This window comes from Megascapheus bottae, chromosome 11, assembly GCF_031878675.1.
Source record: "Megascapheus bottae isolate mThoBot1 chromosome 11, mThoBot2.hap1, whole genome shotgun sequence".
Lineage (NCBI taxonomy): Eukaryota > Metazoa > Chordata > Mammalia > Rodentia > Geomyidae > Megascapheus > Megascapheus bottae.
The window spans coordinates 8,750,999-8,763,019 of NC_143519.1; the positions used below are offsets into that span (position 1 = coordinate 8,750,999).

Below are 12,021 nucleotides of genomic sequence, written 5' to 3' on the forward strand. Positions count from 1 at the left end.
AGAAGCAGAGGGCAGCTGGGATCCTGTTTCAAAACAGGCTTTCCCCATCCACTTGAATGCTGAAGATACCACAGGACTGCTGGGCTGTCCCGCTACTCTCAACTGAGGCTGAGAACTTGAGAGGGCCAGAAAAGCAGGAAATGACAAGCAGACAAGAATCTTCAACCAGACAGTCAATTATTTGGGAGAAACACACTTAAAAATACCAAAAGCACTTTACAACTTTACATTCTCCTCTCCACCCTCCCCATGACAAGTGAATGAGCCCATGATAAAGTAGTTAAAATACGCAGTCTTACAGACAAATGAACCAGAAAGTCAATAGACATACACAAAACAAATCATAATTTCCCTTGAAAACATCTCCAACCCAAACTTTGCGAGCACAGATCCCTTTCAATCTGTTTGTACACACTTCTACTCCAGCAGTGTGGGTGCGTAATTGTGCGTTCAATCAGCCAATCCTGTACATACTTCCAAACGTTTATAAATACAACCTTGTACTAGTGAGGCGCTAATCGCATATTGCTGATAGGCCTGTGATCCAGCACTGAGGAGGCTGAGTCAGATACATCTCCAGTTTGAGCACAACCTGGCCCTCATAGTCAGACCTTGTTTCAAAAAGCAACAACAACAAACCAACCAAACCAGAAAAATCCAAATCCAACTTTGCCAATAATCAGGACTCACATATCTGGACCAAGCTAGATTTAGTACAGCTCTATTCCTCTCATCTCCTGCCTCCTACACTGTTGAATAACAGCAACATTTAGAGAAAGGAAGCAAGTCAGGGAAGCATTTTACAAGCTGGCAGAGAATTTGATGAAGTGGTTGAATTAGAAAATCTGGACACTAATTAAAACATTTTCTCAGTAATGTTTGGATTATGAATCGCTGCCCAAGTTCCAAGTACTAACGGCTTTGAACCTTCAACCTGGGTATGTTTTGTCCATGGGTCAGACTCTGATCTGATTCTTCATGTGCATGGGTAGGCAATCTCTCCCGGTACCTTGCTTAGCCCAGTGGAGGCCTGTTCAATGGGACTCTGGCAGGCTAGGTGGGATCCTCCAGTTCTACTGTTTTCACTTGACCCCAGTTCTTGCCATTGTGAAAACCACTGGGCACCGTAACTCACCGAGTGAGCCCTTCTCCAAGGAAGGGCTCTGCCTCGCGTTTGTCTGTAGCTCTCCTGCAGGTTTCCTCTTCTTGACCTGGCACAGAAATGAAGATCTGGCATTAACACTTGCTAAATTTGAAGCCAAGAAACTGCAATAAAGAGTTCTTTTCTTTTTGGCAGTTTTAGGGTCTGGACACAGGAATTTATACTTGCCAGATTAGTGTTCAAGCCAACGTTAACTTGAGACCTGTGATCCGCTGTGTTTGGCTTCCCTCCATTAAGGTAGAATCTTAAAGACTTTTCTGCCTGGGCTAAGCTGACACTACATCCTCCTAATCTCAGACTCCCACATAGCTTGGGTTGAAAGGTGTACTGGGAGTTAAGACGGGGTCTCTTGAACTTTTCTAAGTAGCTATTGCTTTCTCAAAATAGCTGGGACTACAGGCATGAGCCTTCTGTGTTTGGAAACCCCAATGTTTTTGACAGCCTGGTTTTGGATAATAACACGTAAGAGAATGTAGGGAGGATCTACACATTTGTCTCCTTTTAGGGCAAAGTTTGACTACTTTTGCCATTTCTGAATTTCTTGGTGCTTTTGAAAGGGAAGAGCTAACTCTGGTGGTGCTGATGGCTTGCTTCTTACACCTTTGCGCGGCAAGATCGTTCACTCCAGGCAAGCATGTTTTGGGAGTGATGCACCAAGAGATGAGGCAAATCCAGGAAAAAGACTGCAATTTGACTGCTGCTCCCCTTCCCCATGCTAATAACCCTCGCCATTCCAAATTTTAGATGTAGGTCTTTTATATCTATCCTATAAAGCAGAAGACTGCAGGGGCCCAGCCCTCCAGACCACGAATTCCACATGGTATTCAGAAATACCATGTCCTAAAAATACTTTAATGTATAGCTCCCAAGTAGACAGTGAAATATATTTTCTGCATCTTCCAATCTGAGTGAAGCCTGCTGGGAAGGAAGCTCAGAAAACACATTACAAAGGGAAATTTAATGGGGAGGTTTCCCTGGGCCCTAAGAAGGTCTGTAGAACCAATAGACAAAAACTTCTTGGGCCCAGGTCTAGGCCACGCCCTGGCTTCTCTTGAAGACAGGAGACAAAGTCATGGCGTTAAGGGCGAGGGCATGGGGAGGTGCTGTGAAGTCTAATATCCATTGCTCATGTGCCTTCCCTCAGCAGTGAAACTGTTAGGACAAAAGGCAGGCACAGTGCTACATGCCTGTACTCACAACTGCAGGAGGCAGAGGCAGGAGGATCTCAAGTTTAAAGTTGGCTTGAGAAAAGGAACTGAGACTGTATAAAACCAAAACCAAAATACAAAAGGCTTGAGGGTATTAGCACTCACCCAGCATGCGTGAGGTCCTGAGCCCAAACCCAATGGAAAATGTAAAGTAAAATATGGGCAACATAAAAAGACAGCTTCCACCACTTTGTCTTAATTCCTTTAAAAAGTTTCTTTCTTTTTTTATTAACTTACATTAGCTATGACACCTACACACGCACACACACACACAAGTATCCTAGTCACCCCTTTTATCACTCCTCCATCTCTTTCTCTCTATCAGTTTTGTTTTTAAGTGGGCATATGTGCTAGTTCCAGGGTTTGAACTCAAGGTCTTGTGCTCTCACTTCTTATTCTTGCTTATTGCAAGTACTCTACCACTTGAATCATGCTACCAGTCTGAAATTGTACTGGTTAACTTGCGCTAGAGTCTCCAATATTCTATCTCAGCTAGCCTCAAACTGCCTTAGATCTGGCTTTCCAAGGCCAGCAAAGTGCAGCTAAAATATAAGGAGAGCAGAATCATAGACTTCCAGTTTCATAGTGTTCCCATCTGTGTGTGTGTGTGTGTGTGTGTGTGTGTCCACTAGCGCTCCTGCTTTGGAGGAACTATTAACACATTAATATTATCAATAGCAGGCAGTGCCTGAGCCATTAGGGATTTATGAAAACATCTGAAGCAAGTCGTTTCAAAGCGCTGATTTGTTTTATAGTCAGTATTACATTTTATGACGGGCTCTTTTGCCAGCGAAATGAGTGCATAAGCATGATACGCAGCTCGGTGGACGGAAGCGGGTGCCTGGGCTGCCCTGTGAGTTTATATCCCATCCCTTGGGAAGCTCCTGCAATCTGCAGACAACTACTAGCCCTTTGTGGACGGGCTGGCCCCAAAGTAGGTAGGGAACAAGCCCCCCTACATTTTGAGTTGTAGAAGCATGACAGGGCTTCCTCTTTCCTAAAACTGAAAATGTAGGGAAGAAGCCAAAGTCTTGGAGAGCAGTGCCAAACATTTTCTTGGTCATTTCTACTTCTTTGTTGTGGATTTTTTTGGGGGTGGGGGAGAAGTCTGACTTCCTGAGTTTCACAATGGTAAATTTTCTGGTGGGGATAAAGTAGTCTGAACCTTCCTTAGAATGGTGATGTATAAGAAATGGGGAGATCATACTTGTTTGTTAAACATGTCATTTGAAATATGATATAAAAATCAATGTTAATAACTTCTTTAATAAAAAAAATAGGGAAATTAGATGACTGAGGAAAGCATGATTCCAGTACCCAGTGCCTCCCGACCCTTCATTCAAACATCACCTCTACCTCCAGCCCCTACTCCCATCCCCAGGGTCAACCATAAAGAGCTAGTAAGAGGTGAACAGAATGGGGGCAGACCACAGTGTACAATGAGAAAGAGCACCCTGATCTTTGGCTGACCAAACGTGGGACCTGTGAACTCCCCAGCCACCATAATCTGGGATGGGAGATAGTGCTGGAAAGTTTCTTTCCAGTGTTCCCTGGGAACAGGGTTTGTAATATTTTACAGCAGCTGTTTAACATTTCCCTACCTAGTTATTAAACACGAAAGGGAGTAAATTAAAATGGCAAAATAAAATGAAATAAAAGGCGTCTTTTCTTTCTGTAAAGAGACAACACCTAATTAAGGAATATTTGAATCCCACAAAAATGCAGACTCTCATGGGTGACATAAAACTTCTCCCAAACTAGGAATCAAACCCAGAAAATTAGGGCCAGGCCTAAGAGGTAGTCCTTTAAAATAAAAGACTCCTTCCTCTTGAGACTGCTGACTTTTTTCCCCCTTTTCTTTTTTCCTCTTCCACAGTTCTGGGGGAGTATTAAAACTCAAACAACTCCTTTGAGTCAAGGTTCTGGGCTTCATCCAACCAAGTCAAGCCTCCAGCTGCTTCCATCTCTACTTCTGCCAGCAGTGTTCACTGCTGGGCCCAGGGCCTCCTTTTCCTCATCCCTCTATTATGTGCCTGCACAGGGCCTCCTTAGCCTCAAATCACAGTTTCTTGCTTGGTTCTTGGGACTTTCACATGCGGGCTGGGTATCCCAGCCCAGGATCACATTTTTCCCCAACTCTCTCTAGACTTTTCCTGGATGCTTTCTGAAACCACAGGCTTAATCCCATTAAGCTGACAGAGTAGCTCTTCTTTCTTCTTGGTGTAAACCAAAGTTTGGTCCTCTCTACTGGCTTTTAAGTGGGGAGAGAGGGGCAGAGGGGGTCCATACCAGCCTAGTTCCATTTTCCCAGAGTATGGCTGCCTTACCTTTTTAAACCAGAGGCCTTCTGGCATCTCTGCTTTCAGTTACTTTACATAGAAACTTTCCAGGGCACCTGCCAAGAATGAAACAGTGAATGTAAGGGGTGCTAAACCACAAGAAGGCGTGACAAGTTGTCTTGGTCAGGCAAGCAGTCCACCTCCTACTCAGTTCTGACAGGACCGGGCCTCTGGCAAGAATTAAAGGCAAGGATTACACTCAGTTAAGATAGACTTCTTTCTGTGAGAGTTGCTCAGTTCATTGAGTATTCCCAGCTCTGGCCCCTAGGCAAGTCCTCTCCTAGCAGGATATACCTCTAGCCTCTGTTTTTTTTTTTTTTTTTTGCCAGTCCTGGGCTTAAGCCCAGGGCCTGAGCACTGTCCTTGGACTTTATCAAGGCTAGAGCTCTACCACTTGAGCCTCAGCACCATTTTCGGCTTTTTTTTTCTATGTATGTGGTACCGAGGAATCGAACCTGGGTCTTCGTGCATGCTAGGCAAGCACTTTAACCACTAGGCCAAACTCCCAGCCCCTAGCCTCTGTTCTTTTTAAAAGAGTATTCTTTTTTTTGGGGGGGGCAGTCTTGAATGCAAGGCCTGGACACTCTCCCTAAGCTTCTTTTTGCTCAAGGTTAGTGCTCTGCCATTTGAGCCGCAGCCTCACTTCCAGCTTTTTTTCTGAGTAGTTTAGAGTCTCATAGACTTTCCTGCCCTGGCTGGCTTTGAACCATAATCCTCAGATCTCAGCATCCTGAGTATCAAGGATTACAGATGTGAGTCACTGATACCTGGCCCCCCTCAAAAAAATTCTTTGTGTTGATTAGTCCTACAACTGAGAGAAGAAGTCAAAGGAAAACCATGAATTTCTTGTTCATTACCCTTACAATAAATTTAAAAAATGGAAAGAGCCACAAGATAAAGAAATTCGTAGTGGCTATACACTATAGTTTTGAATTTTTGGGATTAAAAAATATATATATATATTTTGCTTTAGATGTTTGAAAGTCCTACACAATTCCTTCCCTCCCCCATCACAACACAGAGGATGGAGCCAGAGGGTCCCCGATTCCTGCTTATTAGACTAAACAGTAAAAGGAAATCATTTTTCCTCTCAAGAAATAAGAAGAGGTTATTTTGCTGGCATTTCCTTTTAGGGAGGGATTGTGTGACTGGCTCCGCCTTTGGAAAGGGCATCCAGGTTCCACTGAAGTGGTGAAGGGCAGAAGTGAGAAGGGAGTGTCCACTACCAACTACATAAACAGCTGCTTGCTCCTTGCCTGGTCTCTGGACCCAACTGTCGGCTGCAATGTTTCCTCCCCTCTCCTCTCTTCTTTGAAATGGTTAAGTACAAAACAATTTATAAAAATGTTTGTATTGGGGCCGGGAGTTTGGCCTAGTGGTTAAAGTGCTTGCCTAGCATGCACGAAGACCCGGGTTCGATTCCTTGGTACCACATATATAGAAAAAACCAGAAGTGGTGCTGAAGCTCAAGTGGTAGAGCTCTAGCCTTGAGAAAGTCCAAGGACAGTGCTCAGGCCCTGAGCTTAAGCCCAGGACTGCCAAAAAAAAAAAAAAATGTTTGTATTTCCTTCATCTACACAAAAACGCATACACACATATATTGTGTGTGTGTGTGTGTGTGTGTGTGTGTTATGTAGGTGTATGCAAGCTGGTACTAAACTGAGAGCCTTGTGCTTTTGCTTGGCAACTTTGCTCCAAGCTAGTGCTTTATCACTTGAACCATAACTCCACTTCCAGCTTTTTGCTTGGCAATTGGAGATAAAAAAAAAAAAGCTCATAGATTTTTTTTCTGCCTCGATGGCTTCAAACTTCAGTTTGTCTGGACTTCAACCTCCTGAGTAACTAGTTACTTATAGGCATGAACCACTAATACTAATTAATAACCTTATGCTCCCCACCCCCCACTTGTTGTTGTTGTTGTTGTTGAACTCAGGGCCTGACTACTATCCCTGAGCTTTTCCACTCAAGGTTAGCTAGCACTCTACCACTTTGAGCCACAGAGCCACTTCTAGTTTTCTGGTGGTTAATTGGAGACAAGAATCTCATAGATACTTTTCTGCCCAGGCTGGCTTCTAACTCTGATCCTCATATCTCAGCCTCCTGAGTAGCTAGGATTACAGGCATGAACTGAATATTATGCTTTTTTAGTTCCTAAAACTCACAAGATGGAATGAAATCACAGAGGAATGTTGTATGAAAGAGAAAGAGAAAGAGCCAAAGTGTGGCACAGGGGCAGAGACTGAGATCTGAGGATCTGGGTTTGAAGCCAGCCTGAGCAGGAAAGTCTGTGAGACTCTTATCTGATTAGTTGTCAAAAAGGCAGAATTGGAGCTGCGGCTTAAATAGTAGAGCACCAGACTTGAGCAAAAAGCTAAGGGACAGTACCCAGGCCCTGAATGCAAGCCTCATACACGTTCATGTTCGTTCATTATTATGGTTAATTATTATGGTTCCATATTGCTCTTGATATCCTGGCAGGATCTTCTACAGAAGGTCTGGAAATAGCCCCGGAATCACTGGCATTACTTCCCTTCCTTCCACAGACCCGGAAAAACAGTATAGGTCCCCAGGACCCCAGCAAACCTGAACCTAATTAGGTAAGAGAAGAGGCATATGGCGTTTTATATGGGAAGAGGTACACTTTCTATGAATAGCATAACTATGTGAACAGACAGGCTGACAGATGATTTCACTTGATCTGATCACACAATATGGGCATCCTCGCTGTGTGAAAACCCCCAAAGCTTCAGAAACTTGCAAACGTCCTCCTTCCTTTCTGCATTTCAGCCTTTGCTCCAGAGAACGTGAGGAGTTCTCCACCACTGGGGGCTCTAGCCTAAAATTTCTTCTTTGGTGCTTTTTACCATCCTAAATTATTTTGTGAATTGTTGGTAAAATCATATATTCTTTACAGTATACCAGCAATTGTGTGTGTGTGTGTGTGTGTGTGTGTGTGTGTGTGTGTGTGTGTGAAAAATCCAGGGCAATGGTAGCTTACGTTTGTAATTCTAGCTACTCAGAAGGTTGAGGTCTGAAGAACACAGTTTGAAGCCAGCCTAGGTAGGAAAATCTATGAGACTCTTATTAATTACCTGAAAAGCCAGAAAAGAAACTGTGGTTCAAGTGGTAGGGTGCTAGCATTGAGCAAAAAGAACTCAGGGACAGCACCCAGGCCAGTGTTCAAGCCCAGGACTGGTACACACACACACACACACACACACCCCTGTTCCTAAAAGATGTCCTGGGAAAGCTACATAGATCTTTGAAGGAATTGTGGCTGGGGCTATTTTCTATAGTACAGTGCCCTTGGTGAGGAAGCAGAAAGACCTTGGAAATATATTTGTCCATAATAGACAAACCGAGGCAGGTAATATCCTATCTGTTAATGGACACAACTAAGTTTACATGCAGTTATGTCTCCAGTAATACTTTAGAAGGTATCGTGTAGGAGGTTATCAGAGCGGAAACTTCTTTTTTTTTTTTTCCAGTCCTGGGGCTTGAACTCAGTGCTTGAGCACTGTTCTTGGGCTTTTTCCTCAAGGCTAGTGCTCTGTCACTTGAGCCACAGTACTACTTCTGTATGTGGTACTGAGGAATCGAACCCTCATTTTCGTGCATGCTAGGTAAGCACTGTACCACTAGGTCAAACTTCTGGCCCTAGAGTGGAAACTTTTTAAATGTTGAGAACTAGAATGATTTCTCAGTGCCACCTTCACTTGTGCACAGAATCTTCTTCAGTGGTGGCAATGTTCTATATACTATGTTATCCAATTACTCTATTTCATTCTTGAGATATTATTTGCCCAGATCATGTGGCTGAGGACTGTGAGAGCCCTGAACAGCCAGCTGGCCGCTCTCGCCTACCGCTAGTGGAATGATTCACTGCAATATCATGTGTTTTATGGTTAAAAAAAAGTGATTGGAAAACAAACACATTCCAAAGTGTTTGGCAATCCCATTGCTAAGTATATACTCCAAACATATGTATACTCACAAACATTCAAAGCAAGGGCTGAAGCAGATATTTGCATTCTTATATTATGCACAGTCGTCGTGCTCGGGGATGTTTATTTGTTGCCTTGCAACAAGTGCAACAAGTTCTTGCCTTGCAAGTGCAATGTCCTGGTTTTCATCTCTAGTACCAAAAATAAAAGACAAAAAAAAATCCAGTTTAAGAGAAACACTTCAAACATAGTAGCCCTAAAATGGAAGCCTATCTGAGTGTCCATTAGCAAATGAATGGGTCAACAAAATTGGTGTGGTGTGAATTGAGACTGCAGCATTACTCAGCTTTTACAAGGAAAAGCCTTGTGACCCATGCTACAACATAGCTGAACCTAGAGGACATTGTGTGAGTGAAATAAAGCAAACAGTCAGGGACCCCAAGGCCAGGAGTGTAGCCCAGCAGTAGAGTGCTTGCTTAGCAGGCACAAAGCCCTGGGTTCAATTCCTTGGTATCACATTTACAGAAAAAAGCTGGAAGTGGTGCTGAGGTTCAAGTGGTAGAGTGCTCGCCTTCAGAAAGCCAGGGATAATGCCCAGGCCCTGAGTTTAAGCTGTAGAATTGCCAAAAAGAACAAAGAAAAAAGGCAAATGAATGACTTAGAGAAACCCAAATCAGAAACTAGAATGGTGGCTGTCAGGGGTAGAGGAATGGGGAAATGGGAAACTTGTTCAGTGGGTACAAAGTTTCAATTTAGGGTAATAAAAAGGTTGAAGAGATGGAGGGTAGCAAGAGATGTTCAATGTCCTAAGTATACTCAACCTCACTGAACTATATACATTTAAAAATGGCTAATATGGGGCCGGGAGTTTGGCCTAGTGGTAGAGTGCTTGCCTAGATGCACGAGGACCCGGGATTGATTCCTTGGTACCACATACATAAAAAAAGGCGGGAAGTGTTGCTGTGGCTCAAGTGGTAGAGCTCTAGCCTTGAGAAAGCCCAAGGACAGTGCTCAGGCCCTGAGTTCATGGTCCAGGACTGGCAAAAAAAAAAAAAAATGGCTAATACGGGATTTTTTAAAAAATATTTATCCCCTCCCTCAGGACATTTGGCAAGATTTTCCTTAAAAGTAATCATTTAGTCCGGGCATGGTGGCTCTCAACTGTAATCCTAGCTACTCAGGAGGCTGAGATCTAAGGATCATGATTCAAAGCCAGCCCAGGCACTAAAGTCATACGGGTGGTAGCCTTGAACTGAAGAGCTCAGAGACAGTGCCCAGGCCTAGAGTTCAAGCCCCATGACTGACAAAACAAAACAAAACAAAACAAACCCCTAGTGGTAGAGTGCTTGCCTAGCATGCACAAAGACCCAGGGTTCAATTCCTGGGTACCACATATATGAAAAAAAAAAAAAAGCTGGAATTGTTGCTGTGGCTCAAGTGTCTAGCCTTGAGGGTGAAAAAGCCCAAAGACAGTTCTCAGGCCCTGAGTTCAAGCCCCAAGACTGGCAAAAAAAAAGAAAATAGCTGGTGGCTCGCACATATCATCCTGGCTACTGAGTAGGCTGAGATCTAAGGGTCACAATTCAAAGACAGCCCAGGCAGGAATATCTATGAGACTCTTATTCAAATCAACTACCAGAAAACTGGAAGTGGCACTGGTTTAGAGTGGTAGAGCACTAGCCTTGAGCAAAAGAGCTCAGGGCCAGCACCAAGGCCCCAAATTCAAACCCCATGACCAACCATCCAAACAAGCAAGCAAACAAATATTAGCTGGGTTGGTGGTCAACATCTGTAATCCAGACCTGGGGAAGCTGATGCAGGAAGATGGGAAGCTCGAGGACAGTCTGGGCTACATACAGAATTGTCATCTCAAAAATCCCAGAGCTAAGGCTAAGCCCAGTAGTAGAGCTCTATATATAAGGTTCTAGGTTCGATCTCAACACAGAAAAACCCCTACATGCATGGAAATACATACAAATATATACACATTCAGATTCAAACTAAAATTTACATGTTCAAGTACAAGGTAACATTTAGCATAATGCATAGGTATTTCCCACGATCCCTCCCCTCCCCCAGCTTCCCCAGCTCTCTAGATTCCCCCCCCCCAGGTGGCTCATTTATAACATTCTGTGCACCCACACAAACATATCATTATCAGTCAGAGTCCACAGTTGACAGGACGGCAAGTTGTTAGTGTCCTACATTTCTGAAGGTCTTATCAACATCATTCAGCATAAATAGCCTATGTCCTTTTCCTACTCATCTTGTCTCCTCACCAATTCTTGGCAACTAATGACCTTTCTCCTATCTTTAGAGACCCTTTCAGTTGTCACAGTGGGGGTGGAGGTGGCACTGACCTCTCTGCCAGAGGCCTCTCCCTTGGGAAGAGGCCAGAGGTGTTGCACTCTACAAGGTTGAGCCTACCCTACCAACAACTGTCCAGCCAGAAAGCCGGCAATGCTGAGGCTAGGAATTCTGACAATAAGGCTAGGAAGACATTGTTTTTCTTTTCCTTTTCCTTTCTTTCTTTCTTTCTTTTTTTTTTTTTGGTGGTAGTAAGGCTAGAACTCAGAGCCTACACACTATTTCTGAGCTCTTGGAGCCACAGCTCCACTTCTAGTTTTTTGGTGGATAATCAGAGCTTAGGGTTTCATGGATTATCCTACCCAGGCTGGTTTTGAAGTGAAATCCTCAAATCTCCACCTCCTGAGTAGCTAGTTATATTAAGAATTAATTAAGTAACTGAATAAATGTATATGAGAGAAGCTTTAAATAACCCTGGTAGACTAGTCTCAAATTATGTCTTAAGTTTATGACACAAAGGAAAACAAGGGGCCGGGAGTTTGGCCTGGTGGTAGAGTGCTTACCTAGCATGCACAAAGACCCAGGTTCAATTCCTTGGTACCATCTACACAGAAAAAGCCAGAAATGGTGCTGTGGCTCAAGTGGTAGAGCTCTAGCCTTGAGAAAGCCCAAGGACAGAGCTCAGACCCTGAGTTCAAGCCCCAGTATTGGCACACATGCACTCAGAAGCTATAGGACATGAATTTAATTCATATTGTTTAACTTTTTTTCCTTTTTTTTTTTTTTTTTTTTTGCCAGTCCTGTAGTACCGAGAAAGTGAACCCAGGTCTTCGTGTATGATAGCCAAGCCCTTTACCACTAGGCCAAACTCTGGGCCCCATCCCTTAACTTTTTTTTTTTTTTTTTTGCTGAAGGCTAACACTCTACCACTTGAGTCATATTTCCATTTCCAGTTTTTTGATGGTTCATTAGAGATGAGTCTGTGAGACTTTCCTGTCCAGGCTGGCTTCAAACTATGATTCTCAGATTTGAGCCTCCTGAATAACTAGGATTACAGGCAT

General features: G+C 43.6%; 1 long non-coding RNA gene across 2 annotated transcripts; it reads right to left on the reverse strand.

Moving 5' to 3' along the window:
* LOC150056726 (uncharacterized) lies at positions 1-10,922 on the reverse strand. 2 transcript variants are annotated; one of them, XR_016536972.1, is made up of 5 exons: positions 10,802-10,922; positions 8,704-8,844; positions 4,698-4,765; positions 1,136-1,211; positions 1-115 (listed from the first exon to the last, which is right to left on the reverse strand). It is a non-coding gene; the product is annotated as an uncharacterized LOC150056726 (long non-coding RNA). The 2 variants fall into 2 exon arrangements; XR_016536971.1 differs by lacking the exon at positions 1-115 and having other exon boundaries at positions 799-1,211.
* Positions 10,923-12,021: the final 1,099 nt, after the last annotated feature.